Source organism: Cheilinus undulatus, linkage group 8, assembly GCF_018320785.1.
Source record: "Cheilinus undulatus linkage group 8, ASM1832078v1, whole genome shotgun sequence".
Classification (NCBI taxonomy): domain Eukaryota; kingdom Metazoa; phylum Chordata; class Actinopteri; order Labriformes; family Labridae; genus Cheilinus; species Cheilinus undulatus.
Genome location: NC_054872.1, coordinates 15667681 through 15692583, shown reverse-complemented (window position 1 = coordinate 15692583; position 24903 = coordinate 15667681).

Sequence of the window (24903 nt, the reverse complement as noted above, 5' to 3'; positions counted from 1 at the left end):
GGCTCTTACTTTTTGTTGAATCATGTACACTGACCTTAACTGAGTCAAGTAAGGCCTGCAGGTCTTTAGATGGCATTCTTGGTTCTTTTTTGGCCTCCTGGATGAGTCATCCATTCATTCTTGGAGTAATTATGGTAGGCCAGTCACTCCTGGGAAGGTTCACTACTGTTCTAAGTTTTCTCCATTTGTGGACAATGGCTCTCACCATGGTTTATTGCAGTCCCAAAACCTTAGAATGGCTTTGTAACCCTTTCTAGACCCATAGATGTCAATGAAATTTTTTCTCACTTGTTCTTGAATAACTTTAGATGGCAGCATGACATGTTGCTATCTGATATCAGTTACCCTGCTGCACTTTGTCAAATAGGTTCTGTATTTAAGGGATTTGCATCCGGCAGTAATCAGGCCTGGGTGTGGCTAGTAAAACTGAACTCAACTTTCCAAAAATGTGGTTAATCACTGTGAATTCATGATTTAACAAGGGTGGCAATCCCTTTTTCACACGGGGCCAGGTCAGTTTGGATGGCTTTTTCCCTTGTTAAATGAAATCATCATTTAAAGCTGCATTTTGTTTTTACTAAATTAAAAAAGAAAAATAAATAAATACAGTTTTAAAAAGAAATCAGGAAGGGAGAAAAAATGTTTCATTGCACTGTAACTGTATCTCTTTAATTTTTCAGAAAACTATTTTTGGCACTTAATATGGACACCATAGATGTCTAGCAGGAGCTACTTTCACTGATGAACTGTACTCATGAAGTGAAATGTACAAATAGCTTTCAGTGCACTTTAAACAGACCTTATCCTGCCAGCTTCTAGTATGAAGGTCGTGTAACATTAGAGTGAGTTGATGTGTTTACAGAGCTGATAACTGTCCACAGCATTCACAGCGGTTCAGTGGGTTTGTTGATGACTTTTTTTCATGTTACACTGAGTGTAGTTGCTTAATAGTATTTCTGTAAGCTTAAACAGTCAAGTAAATCCTTGTATTTGAGCTTATATATGTTTTGATTTTAAGTTAAAAAAAAGACAATAAGTTAACATCTACACAGCAAACTAGCTTCATATTTCATCTTACAAAATTGTCATTCCAAGGTTTACATGTCAAAATATTTTCCATGAGTTACTGGAGTATGTTGAATCTGCCTCTGGAGTTTCCATCATGTTTACTTAGAGTTTAGTTCTTCTGATCTCTGATTTGGCAGCTGCATGACATGTGACAAGTAACCAGGAAGTGGGGATTGTTGTGGAGGACAGGAAAAATGTCTACCATTAAAGCAAATGCTGGGAAAGTTATCCGACTCCATCCTGCTGTTCTTCATACTTAGAGTGATACCTTCATCAGATATCGAACCCTCACATTACATTTCTAATAACCACCAACAAGCCAGCCTACCTGTCTTATACTGTGGCCTAAATACTCATGTGAGCAAACAGGAAAAATCACGCCTCAGCATGAGAAATGAAAGATTCATATTCAATTTAAGGTTAAACTACATTTTTTAAAGTGTTAATTATCTTACAGTGTGTCAGCTACAGTAACTCTTGAAAATCTGTGGTAAGGTTGATCTCCTCTGAGACACACAAAGCAGAGAGCCAACCTCATAGCAGGGCAGTTTTCACTGTTGGAGGACACACACTATGTGTCCTTTAGGAGCACCTACAGCCACAAGTGGGAACTCTAACTCATTGGATAACTTCACTCATGGTGCAAATGTGTTTCACATCACAAACAACAACAATCCATCAATAACATGACCAAAAACAACCCCAGCAGGAATCACTGTACAACGGGCAACACCCTAAAACACAACTAAATACATATAAAATGCATCTCACACTCTGAGTGATCTGAGTACTCGACCCAAACCCTTTCTCAGTGTTTCCTAATGAAAAAGGACACTTGCTTTATGCACTTCCTCCCCTAAAAGCTAATATCTGTATCCCTCAGGATACAAGAAGCTCTGAGCTGGATCTATTCAATATATCACTGATAATCACAACAGCTCATCTCTTGTTCAACCAAAAGGGGAACACCCCTCTTTCAGTTGTGGTTTGATATAAATTTTTTTTTGACAAAAATATATCAATCAGCATCAAATTAACATTGAGCTTCCATGTTCACCTGTTTTTTTTTTTTTAAGGAAAACAAATCAATCTTTGCTTCTTTGTTTTCTGTTGAACTCTATCTTCAGATGAATGTCTGGGTTGACTAGAATATAAACAAACAGAGAAATAAATCTGACGTATATCTGCAGGCCTACAGTTTATAGAGCTGTGCTTCTAGAGGTCCAGCTCTCATCCTACTCTGTCCATCTTTCCTCTGAATTCTGGGGTTCAGGAAACTCTGCCAACTAAATGAGTGGCAGATTGAAAAGGGGTGCCAACTAAACAGCAACAATTTCCACAGGCGGTGGATTGAGGCCGTGACTCCCAGACAACATTTGGAGCCAAAGAAGATGGGCAATTTAGCCAACGATTATGACCAACAGTCTTTTTCCCTGATACTTTGCTCCCTTACAGCCCACTGTGTTAGAGACATTGATTTTGTCTGAGTTGCCAATTCCATCCTTGCTGAGGGCAATTCTGTCTCACTTTATTCCCCTGAAAAGCTGTGATGGTGTCAAGAAAACAAAAACAAACAGGCAAAAAAAAGAAGCTGGACCTGGTTTTTGGTCATTTCCTTGTACAACAGAGTCATATAGAATTCTCAGTTTATCAGATTACAGAATTAGGGAGGCAGTGTTTGCAGAGCATGCTTTATGATGCACACTAAAATCAGGTAAAGGAAAGCCTTTTTGAATGGTCTATTAATTTGGCTGGATTTATGTACTGATGAGGGAGGCAATACCTCAAACTTCATGCTGCTTTAATACAGAGTTTCACATAAAGCTGTTTTTTCTCAGATGGTTAAAATGACGATTCCACTCCATGTGTTGATTTTATCAGGAGTGACTTAGACTGGCTACACACTAGATGATTTTGAAATATCAAAGTCCCTGTAAAGTGATTTTAAAAAGCCTGTTTTAGGCTTGTTATATTACAGGACTTAATAAAATTAAGCTTTAAAATAATTTAAAATAATAAGGCAGTAATTTCTGCTCTATGATGGTGTGGGTGTATCAGTTGAATAAGCCAAAGCCACACCCACTAACGACAAATGCGATCCTCTCACATTTAAAAAAAATGCTTTAACCTGAGTGGAGGAATCATCTGTCTGCTATGCTGCAATGTTACAACACTCTTTTTTAAGCCCCCAGAGAAACAATCTTATTTACTCCATGACAAGTAAACAGTTTAGAGCTAAAAAGTCTCTGTTTCCTTTACTCATTATCTATTTTACTCTTCAGGTATTCCTTAAGTCTCATTTTCAGAGTAATGTGGAGTTAAGTTTCTCCTGTTTATGAGACGTCTTTGTTGATGAGTTGCTCCTGAAAACTCTCCATTTTCTGATGTTGCTCTTCAAAATAAAAGTCTTCAGTGATGATTGACAGGAATAGAACCTGTCTTATTACTGGATACTTTTCTAAACTTGAGCACGATGAAGCCAACAGACAGGATGGCTGCTTTGAGAGAGACAAAGCCACAGTCTGCTTCTTTTAATCATCCAGGAATAACATCAAGTGAAATGAGGATTAAAACACATCTTCAGCAGGTATGATGTTTGTTCCTGCTGCATCTGGTTCACATAAAAAATAGATATACTCTCCAGCGAATAGCCTGCTCCCTGACTTTATGGTGAGCTATGGTCAGAGCGCAGCTGCCTGTCTTTGTACCAGAGCTGAGAGACAGAAGTTAGGGATTAAATTGACTGTTTTCTGGCACAAATCTCTCTGTTATAATACTTCTAATGGCCTGTAGGCCACTGTGGCTGATAGATTGATAGATATTTACCTCACAATGTACAAAAACACAGCATGGAGCTGGCTTTTAACTTTCAGTGATGCAGTTACCAGAGCAGGGTAATAGCAACTGGTGATACGATGGGACCCCATATTTGCCCTGCCCAAATTAAACCCAGCCTGGAAAGAGGTGAACAACCTTCTAATGGTAAAAATCCAACATTCAGTCACACACAGATCTCAGTGTTTTCACATGTTTACAGCATATTCCAAAATATCTTTGTGTTAAGATACAAATTTTGTATTTCACTTTGCTGTGACTTTAAACAATTTGAAAAACCTGGAGAACACAGACATAAGGACAGTTTCGAACAATTTTCAACATTAAACTCCTCTGAATGAACACACTTGATGACTCAACCTCACTTTGCTGCGTCAATCTCGGTCCTGTACCGTTCTGGCCTCCTGATGACCATCATCCTCGGCTGCACCAGGCCCATTCCCAGGCTCTCCAGGTATCCTCCCTGCTGAACCCTCCAGGACACACTCCACCACCCCCCGGTGCTCATAAAATAGCAGCTGTGATTCCTCTCCTTAAAAACATCACATGGAAACACTTATGTATGAAAGCTCTGCGTAGGGGTTATACTCCTAACACTGCAGCAGTTAGACGAGGTGCACTTCATCTTCTCATCTTTGCTGCCAGATGAGAAGGGAATTCCTGTGCAAAAAGCTTTGATCAGGTAGGTTGAATAACGCTGCTGGTGCTGAGGTGTTGTTGACCAGTTCTCAACTTTAGGCAGTCTTTCTGGGTTGATGCCTGGAACACATCTTCACTGTCATTTGAGTTTTCTCTACTAATATTTATCCCTGTTAGCATACATTGTGGAACGGCAAACTCAGTCCTATTACCATTAATGTCCCAAAAGACACCGATTAGTTCTTAATATAAACAAGTGACATAATGTTAAACATAGAGTCACATATGTCACATGGATGACATAGAGTCATCCAACGCTAGTCAAACTGTTACATTGGCTCCATACATGAGACTAAATAAATAACATAATGGTGACATGAGCTCAGACTTCTGGTGGTGTTTTGTTTCTTCTGAGTTTTAAAATAATACTATGTAATCAAGTATTTTATGATTTAAAATGTGATTTCTATGTTTTTTATTAAATGCTGTGATTTTTAGTTATAGTAAATGACCTCTGTGGCCTACACTTTTGGAAGCACTGCTCTATATCATTATGATGACAAGGGAGGGAGCCTGTGTTACACACAAGTCTTAAAATCATTGACAAGTTCTATTTTGATGTCTCTACAAAATTTAGAAGTACCATGCAAGATCAGGAAAAACTGACAACTTTGCAAAGCAAATTGGGAAGTTTGCTCTCAGTAAAATACCAAACCATTACCTTCGACGTTCACACATCAGGTCACCTTGACATGCCAGACAGACAGTTTTACAAACCTAGAAGGAGAAAAAGAGATCATGACAGTCAGCACTGTCACTGTGCTGGCCTTCAGTCACACCAGCCACACTCCTTAATAAGAATAACTCATAGAACCAAAATGGAACCACCTCTTCCATAGAGTGTGCCCATAAAGACGTGAACTATTTAGACAAAATTAGCTTGCTGAAGCAGCCTGTTAACACATTTAGTCCGGCTGCAAGAATTGGCTTTTTATCATGAGTGTGTATGTGACTTCTTGTGCTTCTGCAGCCAGTCTCAAGTGGACAGTCAAGGATCTGCAGCTTTCTGCACTTCTGCATTGGCACTGCTCAACAAATACATACATGTCAGAGTGCTTTAAGTCCTTTTCTGCCGCCTTCCATGCATCTTGTGGTTCCTAAGGTCCGTCTTTCATTAATTCATGGATAAAGAAAAGTACTTTTGCAGGTAGAGCCATGAAATAGCTATTTCCAGCTACTGAACTGCTTTCTTTCATGTCAGAATTCACTGTTGTGGAAACCAGATCTAGAAAACATAACAACAAGCTCAGTACATGTCTAAAAGTGGCAGACCGTTAAAAAGACAAAGACATGTATGGGCTCTGTGAACAGCAGCATGAGGGGCACACAGCTCTCAGAGGCCTCTCCTCTTTGCTGACTAATGAGGGAATAATTGAGTGCAGTCGGCCCTTCGTACGTTTCCCTGATTAGAGCCAGACTGGGCCCCTGAAAAGACAGAAAGACAAGAGTCAGGCCTTTCTTTCTCTCTGTTTTATCCTCCGATCTCTGCTATCCTCTCCACTCTCCACTGCACAGATACTCATCACATCAGATAATAAATTAAATGCATACACACTCATTCAAAATAGGCACAATCCCTTACACATGCAGTCCCACAGTGGTGCTGATTGCTGAAACAATACGTTGTCCACCAGACAATACACGCTGCATAATTGGCCCAGAGGACAGTGACAATGACATTAGCAGTATGGAGCGCAGAGAGGGAAAAACAGACAGAGGAGCAGGACTTGTGGTTTTTTGTTTCAGAAATTATGTTTGAGCAGCAAAAAAAAAAAGAAGTCTTGTTGGATCAGCAAACTGCGTCCTCAGAGGTTGGAGCGTCCCTGAAGAAGAAAATGGAGAAGTGTTTGGAACAAGTATGGAGCAAAACCTGCAGAAAGAATATAGTGAAATTAGCTGTCAGCTGTTTATTTCACCACAAAGTGCAAAGCTTCTGCTCTGAAGGACAAGCTCATTACTGCAGGCAAGTTCTGCAAATGTAAAAATAACAAAAAATGTTGAAATGAGGTAATTAACCAATGTTTACACAGAAAGATGTTCTCATTGTTGCGGATATATGCAGCAGAATATTTTCAATGTCCAGATCACCAGTTCTACAGCCATGCATTAAATCACAGCAGGCCATTCACAACCTGACATGCCAGATGGATTTGTTTCACTCCTCCATCTGGAAAACCTTCAATACTAAGCATCTGGGAAAGGGCAGAGACTTTGAGAAAAACTCGGAGTGTGATTGGATGAATTTTCTGTCTGTCAAATCTTTATGGGCCAATCAGAGCAACAAAACATGTGACGTAGCCGTGCGCATGCGCAGCTACCGAGGAATAACGCGAACCATGGCGACTATAGACATGTCAGTACAAGACCCTTGTTGTTATTGAAAAGAAAACAACTTACAGATGTTCTTTATTCTTCTTTTAAATGTCGTCAAGTTCTGATAAAACTGGCAATTTAGCAGCATCCACAATAATGTCTTCAGCTATAATTGCACCGGCCTCTTGTTGCTGCTTGCTCATGTCACGACTCCGCCGAACCTGAAAGTACTGCCCCTTGTCATAAATTCTACCAAGGTAAAGTGTAAAGTGTACACTAGTCTACACTGCAGATACTGTATGATGTTTTTGCATTTGACCATCAGTGAAAAGTGTTTTTCAAAGCAAACTTTGTTACAGTGCTGCCTATTGAAATGGATCGTCTGTCCAAAAACAACAGCTGACTGTTAGCTGCAAAAAATTAACATAAAACGACAAACACATTCATGCAAATCATGTCAAATTATTGTAATTAAGTGATAACTAAAGCCTACATCCACCAACAGCCATTGAAAAAAACAGCAAGGAAACTGAGCGGTGAAATACTCAATAACTTGATGTGGTTTTATAACCAGTGTTTAAAAAGTTGGGGCACTGTGTAAACTCTAAATAGAAACAGCCATTCTTGTCTGATGTAGGATTCTACAGTCCCGTGAAAAAGGATTCGCCCCCTTTCTGATTCCTGACTTTTTTTTGCATATTTATCACACTTAAATGATTCGGATCATCAAAGCAATTTTTATATTTCACATAGACATCCCAAGTAAATAGAAAATACAGTGTCTGAATGATTATTTAATTTTTTAAGGGGAGGGGATCCAAACCTATCGGACCCTTTGTGAAAAAGTAATTGCCCCCCTTGTTAAATCATGAGTTTACTGTGATTAAACACAGTTTTTGGGAAGCTGAGTTCAATTTCACTGGCCACACCCAGGCCTGATTACCAACAGATTTGTTGAATCAAGAAATCACTTATATAAAAGCTGTCAAAAGGGAAGTAGGCTACAAGATCCCAGAGAGAAACGCATCATGCCAAGATCCAAAGAAATTCAATAACAAATGAGAAACAGACTGATTAAAATCTATCAGTCTGGAAAAGGTTACAAAGCCATTTCCAAGGCTTTGGGACTCCAGCAAACCATGGTCAGAGCCATTATCCACAAATGGAGAAAACAAGGAACAGTGGTGAACCTTCCCAGAAGTGATCGGCCAACCAAAATGACTCCAAGAGTTCAACAATGACTCATCCAGTAGGTCACAAAAGAACCCAGAATGACATCCAAAGAACTGTAGGCCACACTGGCCTCGGTTAAGGTCAGAGTTCAAGACTCAACCATAAGAAAGACACTGGGCAAAAATGGCATCCATGGGACAGTTCCAAGGCCAAAACCACTGCTGACAAAAAAGAGCAAAAAGGCTCTCTCACATTTGCCACAAAACATCTTGATGATTTCCAAGACTTTTGGTGAAATATTCTGTGGACTGGCAAGACAAAAGTAGAACTTACTGGAAGGTCTGCATCCTATTACATCTGGCATAAAAATAACATAGCATTTGATAAAAAGAACATCATGCCAACAGTCAAACATGGTGGTGGCAGTGTGATGGTCTGGGGCTGCTTTGCTGCTTCAGGACCTGGACCACTTGCTATGATTGATGGAACAATGAATTCTGCTGTCTACCAGAAAATCCTGTAGGTGAACATTCGGCCATCAGTTTGTGCCCTCAAGCTCAAGAGCTCTGGGGTTATGCAGCAGGACAACGACCTGAAACATACCAGCAAGTCACCTCTGAATGGTTCACAATGAACAAAATTAAGGTTTTGGAGTGGCCAAGTCAAAGTCCGGACTTAAATCCAATTGAAATATTGTGGTGTGACCTTAAAAACGCAGTTCATGCTCAAAAACCCTCCAGTATGGCTGAGTTAAAACAATTCTGCAAAAAAGAGTGGGCCAAAATGCCTCCACAGCGATGTGAACATAGGGCCAGATAGGTTTGGACCCCCCCCCTAAAAATAAAATAATCATTCAGACACTGCATTGTTTTATTTACTTGAGTTGTCTATTTGAAATATAGAGATTGGTTTGATGATCCAAAACATTTAAGTGATAAATATGCAAAAAAGTCAGGAATCAGAAAGGGGGCAAATACTTTTTCACAGCACTGTAGTTGCTCAACAGTCTTTGGCCTTCTCTGCTGAATTTTTTCTTTAATGATCCGCCAAATGTTTTTATCGGTGAAAGGTCTGGACTGCAGGAAAGCCAGTTCTGGATTATCTTACTGTGAAGCCAGTAGCATTGTCCTGCTGAAATATTCAAGGCCTTCCCTGAAAGAGACGTTGTCTGGATGGAAGCATATGTTGCTCTAAAACCTCTATATACTTTTCAGCATTGATAGTGCCAGATATGTAAGCTGCCCATGCCATAGGCACTAATGCCATCCCCTACCATAAGAGATGCAGGCTTATGAACTGTGTTACTGATGACAAGCTGGATGGTCTCTCTCATCTTCAGTCTAAAGGATACAGCGTCTGTGGCCTCAAAAAGTATTTCAAATTTTGATTAATGTGACCACAGAACAGTTTTCCATTTCAACTCAATCTTTTTTAAATTAGCTTTAGCCCAGAGAATATGGCCGTCTTTCTTGATCAGGCTTCTTCTTTGCATGGTACAGGTTTAACTCGCATTTGTGGATGGCACAGTGAACTGTGTTCACAGACAGGGATTTCTGGTCCCGACTTTTGGGTCCTGGAGTATAATAGTATCTTGAAAAACAAGACATCATCCTATGACATTTTTTTTTTCAAGGAATTTGACATATGTCTGTAAAGTAAGTGTGGAAAAATACTCCACTAGTAATCTATATATTGGTATGAAAAATATTACTGCAAACTTTTTAAGCTTTCAGGGAAATGTGAAATAAATGGATCAACTCCCACAGCTAAACTGAATCACAGTAGTGCCAAACAAAGCCAGTCCCATATATTTCTAGTCAGGGGAATGTTATTCTGAACATTGCTTCACTGAAAAGAGCCTCTTCTTAGTCCTGATGAAGCCATGGAAATAAACAATCATTCAACTGCTAAATAATTTGTGAAATTCATCCCTGAGGCAGCATGTGACAGAATTAAGACAGCCTTTTTCTGCATGTAATTATTTCCCCTCTCACTCCTGTTTTCTGGCAGTCTTGCATCATGGACAGGGGGAAAAACCTCCTCTATCAACAACAGTGAGAAAACTGAAAATTGAATTGTTATGTACAGGAGACTTACGTGTGAACCTCAACCTTACACAGACATTGAAGTGAGCAACGCTCCATTTTCCATGTGTGAAATGGGCTGCAGTGTCTTTCACATGCTCCCAATTCCTCAGCATTTGTCTCTTGTGGTCTTTGAAAATGGTGAAAAGTGGAAGCAAACACAAACATGCACACAGAGCCCTGATTCCACTGCAGTGCCTGCAGCCACAGTGTAGTCGGAGTGAAAGTGCGTGTTTGCATGTGGATATGTGTGTGTGTTAGCGGGACCGGTGCCAGTCCTGGCACGGCTGGATGCCTGCCTGTGAGCCTCCTGAGAGGGGACCAGGGGCACAACAAATTGGCACACTACACTCCTTAGTCCCACCTGCGTGTGTTTGTGTGTTTATTTGTGTGTCTTTGTGGAGAACAGGCTAATATGTGTGGGTGTATGTGTGCACATGTGCATAGCCAGGGCTACTTTGTGTGTTTTTCTAGAAGCCTCTGGCTGAGGGGAGCATCAGCTGTGGAGATGCCCTCTCCTTCCTCCTTTTCCTCCTTCTCTTCTTCTCTTTTTCCTCTCTCTGTCTTCATGCCATCTTCAGCTCACTTTTGTCTCACTTTCAGCTCTCTCACTCATGTACAGTCTGTTACATTTTCACAAGAAATTGTATCCTCCATCCAAGCCAGAGGCCTCCGTCATGAGTCAAATCACAACACAACAATGTTCCACAGAGTCAACCAATCACAAAGCAACTTTAAGCATATGTTTCTAGAGCTGGTGCATCCATCAGAGACTATATTCAGCTGTAGCTGTGGTGTGTTGATGAGAAATTGCTGCACTGGCATGGTTTCTAAGATGGTGAGTAATACTGACTACTTAGTGTCCTTTTGAATATTGTAACGAGGGAAAATTCTGAGATAGGTGTCCCTTTAAATTCTAAAGGGATATTTCTGTATTGTCTGAACTACTTGGCGATAGCAGTGCCATTATCCTCAAGAGATTCCAATGAGCATTGCTCCTACAAATGGGAGGCGCTTGAGGAAGCTGGGCCATATAGTGCCACATGGGCATTCCTCAGTGAAGTTTAGTGAGTTTAAGAAAAAAATGGGCCAAAAAACAATGCTGGCTCAATTGTACACTGATTGAAAAATTTTGAAGCGTTCATTTTCCACCCAGGAGCCTCTGTGTTTGGCACTATTTTTTCAATGCTAGCTTCAGTTACTGGTTTCCTGCTCTTCCGCCTCAGCGGATCTGATCAGCTGTTTGCATCTGTCAGCTTCCTCAGAGAAAGAAAAAACACCTACTCAAGCTCAAACCAGAGCTACTTTTGACAGCTATTCTTAAATTTAGTCTCAGTCTTAGTCTTTAGATTAAGTGCAATTTAGCTTTAGTCACATTTCAGTCATTTCTACCCTTTAAAGTTTTAGTCAATGAAAACTCGAACACATTTTAGTCCATAAAAAAACCTCACATTTTAGTCTTAAGTTATAGACTAAGCATTTATTCTCTGATCTTAATCTGGTACCAAATCATGGTAGTGTGTTCTATGTACTCTGCCAAGCCTGGGGTCCCTGCTTTCTACAGCTGAGGGCAGAAGAGATACATATGCATTGTCATTTTTACCCACAGTGGAGAAATGTCATGCACTTTGAATGTCAGACGAAAACTAAATAACATTTTATTCTAATTTTAGTCATCTTGATAAAACTAAACCTACTTTTAGTCTGTTTTTGTCATCAAAGATCTATTTTTGGCTTGTCTCAGTCTAGTCCTTCTCATGGAAAAAAGGCTGCTGACAAACATTTTTTGTCACAGCTTAAGTCAACACCGGCTCAAACTTTTCATCTTCAACAGCTGACACACTGTTTTCAGAAGGTGAACATATCATATCAATTGCAGCTTGTCTAATTAGAGCCACTAGAGCCTTGCACAGGACTTTTTTCTTGATCCCACTCCTGCTGGATATTCAACTATTGTTGCCTGCTCCCCCGGAGTGTGCCATCCAGTCCCACCCACACCTGCAACAGGTGTGTTAAATCCTGCCCACATTCTGCATGGATTCTGACAATCCTTATAAACATTCGGAATAACAGATTGTGTTTAATTAAAGGCAATATTAGTATTTTCACTTTAACACCCTTATTAAGTTTCCTCTCTGAATGAAGAAAACCCTAAGAAGAACCACATCCCACACAGACAAAATCAGCTGAGAGTCTCAGACTGATTTAATTCCTTGTTATGGCTTAGTAATAGCAATGTCAAGGTTATTTACACATCATTTATCATCATTAAGGTCATACAGAGGTGGAATTGATTTCTGATCTCTGGAAAGTTTCAGCGTCATTAAAACTGCAGCGCACTTCTATCAGCTCCCACAGTCAGTGGGCCTATCTTTATGCTGTGCCATTACCACCCTCATCTTTAGATGCTTAATGCAATGAGGCCAATTTGCATAGATAAGGGCAGTTTTTCCCCACAATAACTGCATATGAGCTGAGCGTCTGTATGCCCCTGTACAAATGTGGGGTGATAGGCCAACAACATAATTTTGGGAGCTTTAACAAAGCATCACATGGTCCACCTGCCACGTGATGCTGGCTACACCGAGACAGACCCTTACTCAAATGTTTGCACAGCGCCAGTGACTACAGCTGACAAAACAGCAATAAAACCAAGATTTCTCAGTGAATGATTCTTACAGCAACCTGTGATGCATCTCCTGTATAATGTTCAGTATGAGTATGGAGAAGAGCTTTAAAGAGAGCTTATGTTGATCAGGGATGGTGGAGCAGGAGTATCATTTCATCAAACTAGGTTTTCTTGTGGGCGTGTTTCAACAAAGTCCAGCTGTTTTCTGGCTCTTTCACTCTTATGAGCTCGTAGCAAATAGAGGGCATTAACTCAGGTGTGATGTCAGTACCAGTACTAATATCTGACTTCTGAGGAGAACGGAACGCAGCAGAAGTCCCTGAATGATAACTCAGCGCAACATTTTGGGATTTTATAGGAAATCTGTACATATTTAGGGTTTTTTTATGCCACCAATTTTGAACCAGTACACCTAAGTCTTATGAGAGGTGTCATGGACAATTGGTACAACGGTGTGGTGTGCAAATTGAAACAGATTCACAGACAGATTCACAGACAGACACACAGATGCACTGCCAGTTATAGTTTTAAGATTAGCAATTAGAGGAATAAACTTACTATAAACTTACCTGGATGACAAATTTCCATTCAGCTCTTTTGGTCCGTGTCAGTTTCTTCAATTTATCTTCAGAAAGTTGAAGACTTTAAAAACACCAGGGTATTCTCTTGTTGTCTATTGATTCCATCCAAATGCATATTAAAATCTTGACAATGTTTTAGAAATTATGCAAAATAGAATGCTAATTTACGCATGTTTTGATGTTACCATCCACCCTTGCAATGAAAGTATTGGAGGTCAGCAGGTCAAGCAGTAGGTGGTTCCACCTGTGAAAAATGAAAACACTGCAGAGGAAGAGGGCTCAATGCTGTGTTGGCATATGACCCATAGCTTGTGAAGAGATAAACAAAACAACAAAGGATATTATCTGTGAAAATGGAGAGTTTTCAACGTCTTCTCCAAACCTTTGTACTCATGGAGGAATCCTAACAGCCCTGGGTGCTGGCTTAAGCATTCTCTAAATGTATTTACACTGCTTTCCATTTATCAGTACACCAACTTTATCAACCCAATGACGGGCCCCAGCATCCCAAACCACATATAAGTGGTACAGATGGATGGATGGTTACAGGATCTGAACACTGTTTGTATTAAGCTGTTTCGAAACTCCTCCAGCTGACCTGTTTGCCAACATAACCCATCTTTCATACCTGTTAATAAGCACTGGATCAAACATTAAATGATTCGCAAAAATGAACTAATATGATGTTGAATAACTCAACAACTGTAGCTGTAAAATAAGGCAGGATAGGTTTTTAAACTTTGAGAATGCAGTCTGTGGTGTCTGCAATCAGTTATTAGTTATATTAATTCTTATCTTTGTTAAGTGTGCTTTTAGTAATAATGCATCACATTATTCACAGTAGGAAACTAATATTCTTGAGCAGACAAGTTATTCAAAGAGATTTTTCCTATATTTATGACACCACCCACAGTTCTCTTAAATGTCAGAATGTCATCAAATTAACAGCAAAGGCTCCATTCTTACCCGTCAGCCACTCTAATTTACTGCTATTCACTGTCTGGCTCTTCTGCTTTGTCTTTTCCACTGCAGTCTAATAAAGCAAAGAAGCAGTCACTGACCTTTATTAAAGGCTTTTAATTACCAAAAGGTGAAAGGTGAAGAAGCTTTTTCTGTGTAAGAACTGAAGAGATGAAAAGGAGAAGTTAGCCTCTAATGGACGTTATAAAAAGTGCTTTTAATGATCAGTTTATCTATGCATCGTCTAAAAGGTATTAAGACACCAGTGGCAATGGTGACTGATGTAATATTTCAGTGAAACTGCTCTTCATTACATCTGATTTTGATGTTGATTTTGATGTGGTGCAATACATTACTAGTACATTACAATACAATACAATATGATACAATACCACAGGATTTAATTCCAAATAATACGATAATGGATCCAAATTGACACCATATACTACAAAACTATATGATACATTACAATACAACAGGATTTAATATAATGCCATATGATCCAAACTGATAAGTACCGTATCATATATTGTTCAAAACTATATCATAAAATGCAATAAAATACAACCAAATACACCGGGATGTAAGTCAGAATGATAAAATAGGATCCAATACCCTATGAAATGTTTCATCTTACACTTCTAAACTACACAATACGATATTGTGCTGACAATTCCATATGATACGATTAAATATAATAACACAAGGGAAGTCCCTGAAATTATGACATTTTAGGATTTTATTGAAAATCTGTAAATATTTATGATGTTTTTACGGCACCAGTTTTTTTCCGCTACACCCAAAAAGCCTTCGGATTGTTATCAGGGACAACTGGAGCAACAGTGTGACATGCAAATCAACACAGATGGACAGACAGACATGCCGCCAATAATAGCATTAAGATATAATAAGATGGCTTTGTTATGAGATACATTACACTACAAAAACTACAAATTATTACATACAAGTATACATTTAGATGTAATACAACTTGAATTTATGACACAGCGATACCATACAATTCAAAACTAAACAGCACAGTACTCTACAATATGTCATCCAGTTAACATTATGAGGTGTGATACATAACAGTGCAATAATAAATGATATAATACCACAAACGATACAATTCAACCTTTTAAAGTAACTTTTATTTAGTGCTTTTACAAAATATGACGTCATGATGTCTCTCATTTACTGTAAATGAAACATCAGTGTCTGGATTAAGAGTTACAAAGGTTAAAGCTCACTAAGTATCCGCACCCCTTATTCAGCTTCCAATAAACATTTGAAGACATATAATGATGTTGCAGTACAGGTAAAAGCAACAATATGACAGAATGCATGTGCATATAAATGGAAATGTCCATGCTCAGCTGTGTTACCTTTAGGTGCATACTTTTTATAAAGCATGATATTTGATTTCAGCTTTATTGCAGTGAAAATGTCAGCAACATGTCTAACTAATCTATGTTTCCCAGTTTTCTAAAGCTAGGTTTAGTTTCTTTGCCATGATTGGTATTTTTATTCCTTATCAGCAGAAGAGGGGGTGGGCTGAGAGATTTGCTCCTCAGGGCAGAAAGAGAACACATGTGGTTGCAGAAGCTGGGGTCATAACCACTCGTCTATCTTTTAGCACCCGTGTCAGTAACTTTAACCATCACTTACTGATCCTATACCAGCAGAGAAGCAACATCCCAGTGGAAAAAAGAGAAAACATATCACCTATCACCTATGAATCTTTGGCCTGTAAAATGGAAGATGCAGATTAAGTCCCATCTGAATTAAGGTCTGTAAGGTTTTTTGGATCATATTTGGATATTCCACAGAGATGAGGCCTTTGTGGTCTGTTTTTCTTATGATGGTAGAGTCACCAGGGGAATCTTTTGTTATGTGCACCTTTGCAAAAGTCAAGCAGAACACCTTAAATTCAGAGACAATAAAAATCAAACACAAGTACTTTACAGCAGGCCAGTGTTTTTACATTATATTACTAGCAGCTTCTAACCAGCCCAGACTACCATGGCACCATGTCAGACTATGCATAAAACTTGTCCTGCCTTAACTGACAGACTGGCTACACAATAAGTGTGATCCTGACCAATTCTGGTGTGCTGTCGAGTTAATGGATCATTGGGGGGTCAAGGAGAGCCAGTTATGGCTACAATAGCAGTGCCTTGCATGCTGGTAGCGGTCGTGTGCTCTGAAAGGAAAAAAACAACAGTGAGCAAATAATTGTGGAGTCATTCCTCATTCGTATCAAGAAGAGGGCAATATGGGCAAGCTATCCCTCAATAGAAGTTGAGCTACAGAGTTTTACCTTCATTGACTGTTAGAGGGAGAAGCCTGGTAGCAAGAGGGAGGGGCTGTAACCATAACTAAACAAACTCAACTTTATTTACTTTTATGTTGTTTTTAAAAGTGAAATTTCTTTATTAAAATTAGAAATTAACCTACATTAACAAATTTTAGATCTTGCACATCAGGAGTGATGAGATTTTTGAATAAATTATACACAATTGTAAAAAATAACACTGTTTTCGATTATGTGGTTGTACCCAACACACAATTGTAATAAAAACAGATGAAATATAAACTATATAGTTTATTATTATTTTATTAAGATAACAAAAATAAACATTATGCTGCGGGGCTCGGTCAGGGTAGGAAAGGGCTCTCAAGTAATGTCCACTGGATGGGGCACCCCAGAGGGCACTCTCTCACATTTTTTCCACTCAGAGGCACCCTAGAGGACTCCATAAAATGTTGCCCACTTAAGGGGCACCCTTTAATGGCACTTTATCATGTTTTGACCACTGGACAGGCGGGGGGTCACGGTATGTCCCCACCCCCTGCCAAAAAAAAAAGTGAAATTATTTTTGATCCATTAGAGTAAAACAACTCCTTTAATGGTTCAATTTGTACAAAAACTCCTTAAAATGTCTTTAAAATGTGTACATGAAGCTCTATGCAGTGTCATCAGCTTTAACTACCTCTGAGGACTATTATTGGTGTGGAAAGTTTGGGAACCCCTAAGGTAGGGGACTTTACCTAAGGGTACTTAACCATGTTTTGTCCACAGGTAGGGGGTGATAGAGGGCAAGTTTTAATGTTTTGTCCACAGTTAGGGGCGATAGAGGGCACTTTAGAGCAGTGGTTCTCAACTGGTTCAGCCTCAGGATCCACCAGTCTGTGTTACGACAGATCGCGACCCAAGTTTCCAAAAAATTTCAGTAACACATTTTTAGTTAATTGAATATGTTGCACTCTGGAGCATAATTGGAACAAAACAGCTGATATATAAAAGAAAAGGGACAAAACTGACAAATGTTATACCCTCTTTCTTCATCATTGTGTCAATTTTTGCAAATTTTCCAGAGAACTTGAGAAATTACTTTGTAATCATGGGAAAAGTAGCCATTTATTGCAAGAAGAAGAGAAAATTAGTTGAAATATTGACATTGGAACGTTTAAATTGACCAAATTTCACAGTAAAACAGGGTAAAATAAAAGGCATCGATGCGTGTCCGTTAAGGACTTCAGGACTTTTACCACCATTTTTTTTTACAGGCACCTAGTTGTGACCACTGAAAACTGCTCCGTGACCCACTTTTGGGTCCCGACCCACCAGTTGAGAACCACTGCTTTAGAGGGCACATCACATCTTGTTGCCTACATGAAGGGCACCCTTTTAGAGCATTGTTTTTTTTTAACTGGTGGGTTGGGGCCTAAAAGTGTTTTGCGAAGCTCTTTCCATTGGGTCACAAATGTGTGCCAGGACAATAATTAGGCAGGAATTCTATGTACAGAAGCCCTAAGTAGACATAGGGTAAATTTATATATGTATTTTTTAGTTTTACCTTTGATTACATGTAAATTTCATTATTAGTTTCAAGCTTTCTACTAATTTATCTCCTTTTCTTTGGAAAACATGTCTGTTATTCCAAGATAACAAGGAATTCTTCAGGAAATTTTAAACATTCTTGGAAAAATTGATTAAATAAGATGTGCATGTTTGCTTCTGTAATGATGTGCTTTTAAACCTGTTAATTTTTGTCTTGTGTCTTTATTCATTATGTTTTTATCAATTTAGAGACTAAAAATCTATTGCACATTCAAAAACCTGGGTCGCGATTTCTCTTAAGGGGGTTGTGGTGGGTCCTGATGCCCAACCGGTTGAGAACCACTGTTTTAGAGCACCTGGCTAAATTCTGTCCACTGGGAGATCCCTCTATGGGGCACTTAATCATGTTAATGTAACACAAAGGAATCAAAGAGGGAAATTTCTCTGCATTTGTTTTTCTAAGTATTAGGCCATTGATCCAAAATGTAGCTAATTTTGTGTAGTCTGATACAGCCTTTCTCTACATCATGATTAGGTGCACGTGTGTCTTTAGGATTGGCCTCGTTTAACCTCTTCCAGCAGTGTCACAAAATCCAAAAGAGGCCTGAACATATAGACATGTCATCATGGAGGCACACAGGATGACAAATACTGCAGGAGCAGAATGATGCAGAGAGGACCAGAGGAGAGAGAGAGCTCAGCAGGCAGAGCGACAGAGAAGCAGACAGATTTTCTGACCGGCGGGCAGACAGATAATCTGTGGACTCAAAGGAGGGGAATGTCATTGATCTCCCAAAGGACAATACAATACTGGGCCGGCTACAATGAAACCAGCAGCCGTGCTCACACAAACGCACAGACGCACACATGCACACACAGAGGGGTCAGACCTTTTTGGTATGGGGGTGAATAGAGTCTAATTCCTATTCAGTCAGTTTGAAGCTCTCTGAGTCTATAGAGAGTCATTGTCAGGAAGTATTACCCAGCATGCCACACACCGCATCAGGCGGCACATGCATTCCTTCAGCCTTTAACAACTGAAATGTTTTATGAGCCTTTAACAACACAAACTTCAAATTTAAAGTTTAAGCAGCCACGCCATGCTCCAGTGTAACATTTTATCATCTGATAAACTGAAGTTTCAGTGTCAGTGTGAGTAAACAGAAAGTGTTACTGAATGGTTTCAGTGTTGTTTAATAGGGTCTGTAAAAAATATCTTTGCAGTTCAGTGACCAGAGATAAACACAATAAAGGAGGGTACAGTGTGGTCCAACAAACAAGTGCTTGAAGGAAAAAGGCCTGCTTCAATGCACATTGGACAAGGCAGATGATATCAAAGAAAACTGAATCAGAAGGAGAGAGAAAATGCCACAGGCTCCAACTGTTTTGGAGTAAATAAAAAAAGAAAAAGCAGTGCAGACCGCAATTACTGCTTTAGAAGTCAGTCGTAAGTCTATCAGTCATAATTCTGATGAACTAGCCGTTTATTTGTAGACACACTCATTTGTGTGGTTTTAGGTCAGTTGTCAATCAGTGTATCTTCATTTTTGATCGCCCCCCCCCCCCCAAATATACCATGAGCCCCTCCAACACCAGACTCCTGATGTTTTTTACACAGTTTTACTCAGATTCTTCAAATTTCAAGAGCTGCTTTATTATAAGGGTTGCCAACTGTCCCATATCAACTGGGATGTCCTGTGTTTTGAGCTAAATTTGTTTGTCCCAAACGGGATGCCCCTTGTTCTTCATTTTGGCATTACTTCTCTGAAGTCACGAGACAACACCTTACAAATCTTGGATCAGATAATCGGATACAGCAAGTAGCACGTCATGCATTGATCCCGTCAGTCAGGAGACACCTGTCAATCAGTCACAGCCATGTAAGGCACATCAGCGATACCTGCAGCTTTAAAAGCCAGGAGTTCTGCTGGAAATATAGTTTTTTGGATGTTCTGTTTAGTTTGCGCTCAAATATGGACTAAAATTACAGATGAAATTTGAAAAAAGGAACAGCTTTACAGCTACAGCAACGAATGAGAAGCAACAGTGACGTTGCTTAAGTCGGTCACTGACAATCTGATGAAAGCTTTCTACACTTTGTGCCATCAGGAGTTTTCCAAAGGCTAAAGAGGCGAGTATGACCAAATACAGCATGATGCTACAGTGATGCACAAGAAGGTCACACTAGCTAAATGTGCCAGCAACATTGGTTTTGTTTTTTTTATATCATTACTACCAGATGATTAAAAAATTGCTGCAAGAGAGAAGCATCAATAAGTGCTCCATATAACACACCTGGTGCAGGTGCAGCACAGAGATGATTAAAGTGAACTTCATGTGCTGAATGTGACTTGTCATGTGAAGACTCCTCCAAGCTGTTCAAAGCAACAAGAAATATCCATGACAGTGAATGTGCCTCTCTTTAAGAGGAATTCCCAAGTTAATAATCATGTTAAACTAACAGAATGTAAAAATTTCATTAATTTTATTTATTTTCTATTTTCTATTTTCTAGTGAGGGGCACTGAACTAAAAAAACAAAACAAGACACTGCCATTGAAAGTCAAATCTAATGCTGTAATACAATTTTACTGAACGTAAAGATTTTTAAATGTCTTCCTCCTTCAACATACTTCCCTTCTGCATCAACACCCCGGCGGCATTCAAGTCTTTCTCTGATCAAAGCAGTGCAGTACGTCGTCTTCAGACAGTTGTCTCAGGACCTCTGTCATTCTTTTCCACACTGTGGTTTCTTTCGTCAGATTTTTTTTATTTTTTAACATTTTTTTGCAGTTTTTCTAAAACCTGTTTGTAATAGTGTTGATTCACTCTTGACCCTTCTGGAACCCAGCCCTCCAAAATGATGCTCTTAACGTCAAAGAAAACAATCAACATGGTCTTGAATTTGGACTTGCTCTGTGGTGCTTGAGGATGACTGTGTTTCCCAGTGCATTAACTGCCATTTTGTCTCAGGATCATATGGGAAGTTTCATCACATGTAAAAATGTGGATTTCCTTCAATTTGTTCCAAAATGTTCCAAACAATGTAATGTGTTTGTGTTTTCCTTTTGATCTGGAGTCAGGAGTTTTAGGACAACTTTGGCACCTCGTTTGTCATGTTCAAATTGTCACGCACAATTTGCCGAACCGTCTCTTTATCAATGGAGACCATTTTTTTGCTATCATTCTTATACTGAGTTGTTGTTTATTTTGAAAGATTAGCTCAATTTGTTGGATGCCCACGCTTCACTAAATCTTCTGCCATTCAAACACACATGCATGTGACATACAGTGTTCCCCATACACTTCAGTTGACATCTGAAAAGATGCAGCTGCTGTTTTATTCAGTTTCACCAAAAATTTAAATTAATGCGATGCTCAACTTTTGAGTGAATTGTTTTCCAGGGCCTTAGCAAAAACAAATGCTCTTCAGTCTGTAGCTAGCACTGAGGTAAAGACGTCACTTATTGGAAACTTACGGCAATTCTGCGTGATCACCCAGCCTTTTATATAAAACCCTCAGTGTGACTGTGAACCACGTTTTTTTAAAGATTTATTTTTGCGTTTTTTGTGCCTTTATTGATAGAGGACAGTGGATAGAGTCATAAACAGAGACAAGAATGGGGAAAGACATGAGATAAGGCCACAGGCCAGATTCGAAACTTAGGCCGCCCATGTACATGGGGTGCGCCTCAACCACTAGGCCACCTGCACCCCATGAACCACATGTTTTTATCCTCATACAGTCATGGACGAAAGTATTTGCACCCCTGGAATTTTTCCAGAAAAAACACCATGTCTCCCAGAAATTGCTGCAATTACAAATGTTTTTGGTATACACCTTTATTGCCTTTATGTGCATTGGAACAACACAAAACCAATCACTTCCTATAACCATCAACATGCTTCTTACACCCCTCAACTGGTGTTTTGGACCACTCTTCTTTTGCAAACTGCTCCAGGTCTCTCAGATTTGAAGGATGCCTTCTTGCAACAGCAATTTTGAGATCTCTCCATAGGTGTTCAATGGGATTTAGATCCGGACTCATTGCTGGCCACTTCAGAACTCTCCAGCGCTTTGTCTCCAACCATTTCTTGTTGCTTTTTCGGGTATGTTTGGGGTCGTTGTCCGGCTAGAACACCCATGACCTCTGACACAGACCCAGCTTTCTGACACTTGGCCCTACATTGCGGCCCAAAATCTTTTGATAGTCTCCAGATTTCATGATTCCTTGCACACAGTCAAGGCACCCAGTGCCAGAGGCAGCAAAACAACCCCAAAACATCCTTGAACCTCCACCATGTTTGACTGTAGGTACTGTGTCCTTTGTAGGCCTCATTCTGTTTTCTGTGAACAGCCGAATGACATAATTTTCCAAAACGCTCTACCTTAGTCTCATCTGTCCACAAAATATTCTCCCAGAAGGATTGAGGCTTACTCAGGTACATTTTTGCAAGCTCAAGTCTGGCTTTTTTTTATGTCTGTTTGTCAGCAGTGGGGTTCTCCTCGTCTCCTGCCATAGCGCTTCATCTCATTCAGATGAAGACGTATGGTCTGAGCTGACACTTTTGCACCCTGAGTCTGCAGAACAGCCTGAATTTGTGTGGAAATTGACTGAGGATGTTTATCCACCATTCCAACTATCCTGTGTTGCATTCTTTTGTCAATTTCCTCTTCTGTCCACGTCCAGGGAGATTAGCCACAGTGCCATGGGTTGTAAACTTCTTGATTATATTTCACACAGTGGACAAAGGAATTTCAAGATCCCTGGAAATGGTCTTGAAACCTTAAGATTGTTCGTATTTTTCCACAATTTTGCTTCATAAGTCCTCAGACGATTCTGGGCTCTTCTTTCTCTTCTCCATGCTTGGTGTGACACACACAGGCACACAACACAAAGGTTGAGTCAACTTTTATAGTCTAACTTGCTTCAGTTGTGATTTCTAGATTGTCCGCACCTGTTACTGCCACAGGTGAGTTTAAATGAGCATCACATGCTTGAAGAACAGTGATTTACCCAAAGTTTTAAAAGGGTGCCAATAAGTTTGTTCGGCCGATTTTTTTAGTTTTGTGTAAAATTATGTCAATTTTGTCTTTTTTCTTTGGATTTTTTGTGTTGTTCCAATGCACATGAAGGAAATAAACGTGTATGCCAAAAACATTTGTAATTGCAACAATTTCTGGGAGAAATGGTGTATTTCCTGGAATAAATTCCTGGGGTGCCAGTACTTTTGTCCATGACTGTAAGTGCAGTCTTATTATTTAATAGCTGTACCTCATATAATTTATTCAGAAAATTAATGAGCGTGATGATGTGTATAGAAAGGCGCATTGTAATTAGCCACTGTCTTGTTTGGATTTTCATGCCCTTTATTGTCATTGGTGTGCCTTAAGTTGTCGTATATCATGATTATGTTGTCCTGAAACAAAAGCATTCCTGTCCGTCTCTACTCTTCAAGGAAATAACTGAATAATTTTGATGATGGTGCAGCCATTTATCAGACACAGTGTAACACTGGTTAGTTTAAATCTTCACTGTCATAAATGGCGTATCTTTGTGAAATGTTAAAGGTCTGAGGATCTTTATCTCAACACTTATGTTGGAGGATGCTCTTGAATATAAATTGAAATGAAACATGTTTGAGTGAAGGAGAGAGCCCTTAAAATAACTTCTCCAGACCTCGTAGCACAGAATCAAAGTCAGACCTATACACACTGTTTTAAATCTTTTATTTGTATGTTCAAGGTTCCCGACATGCACCAAGACTCTGTGATGAATGATAAATGGGACAAAATCAAGTGGGCTAAAGGGAACAAAATCTCTAGACAGAAGTCTGAAATGTGAATATTTTTATTATCCTGGACCAGATGTCTCAAAATGTCTCTTAAAATAAAAAAATATAGATACATCTTTAAGAGCAATGTAGCGTAGATTCTCTGCAGAAATGATAGGTTTCCAAAAATACCCAACAACGGCAATGTTGTTTTCCCAGAGAGAAAATCTGAATTCTCTCTTGACAAGCATGTTCCCATGCATTATCAATGGTTCAGCTCGGCCCCATGGCGATAAAACATTTTCTACACATGAGAGACAATGTTGGCTGTCAGTTACTTAAAAGAAATGTTAAAATGTGAGCCATGGTTGTTGGAAACACAGGCAGTATGAATAATAGACAGCTTCTTTTAAAAGGGAGCCCAATTACAGAGAGAGCTGGGAATGTTGGTGATCCATGCCAGTGTGAGACAGAAGTGGACAATGATCGATCGCTGGAGTTTCAATATATGTAAATATTTACGACCACAGTCGATACAGAGAGACGAGGAGAGAGTGAACGCCAGGATGGAGAGGGAGATGGACAGAAACTTGGAAAACTCAAAGAAAAAGCACGAAACAAGACTGAATTTGGCAGAAAGCAGGAAAGTAGTTCTACATGAACACACGCTTACACTCACGCACAGCCCGCTGTGATAATGGTGACATTTGCAGGGTGCCAGTGGTTGTGTGTGGCTGGCTGATGGCCCACAGCGATGGCCTTTAGAAGAGTGACAGGCTGAAATTACCATTAAGAGGCAGCGGTAACCCCTTTATTATACATACACTGCACATGCACGCACACACGCTTCACGGCCATCTATTTCTGCTCTGTGTGAGTTCAATAGCTTAATAACCTCCGTGTGCTGCAAAGATTTGATTGGTCTCTCCTTCTTCTATGCTCA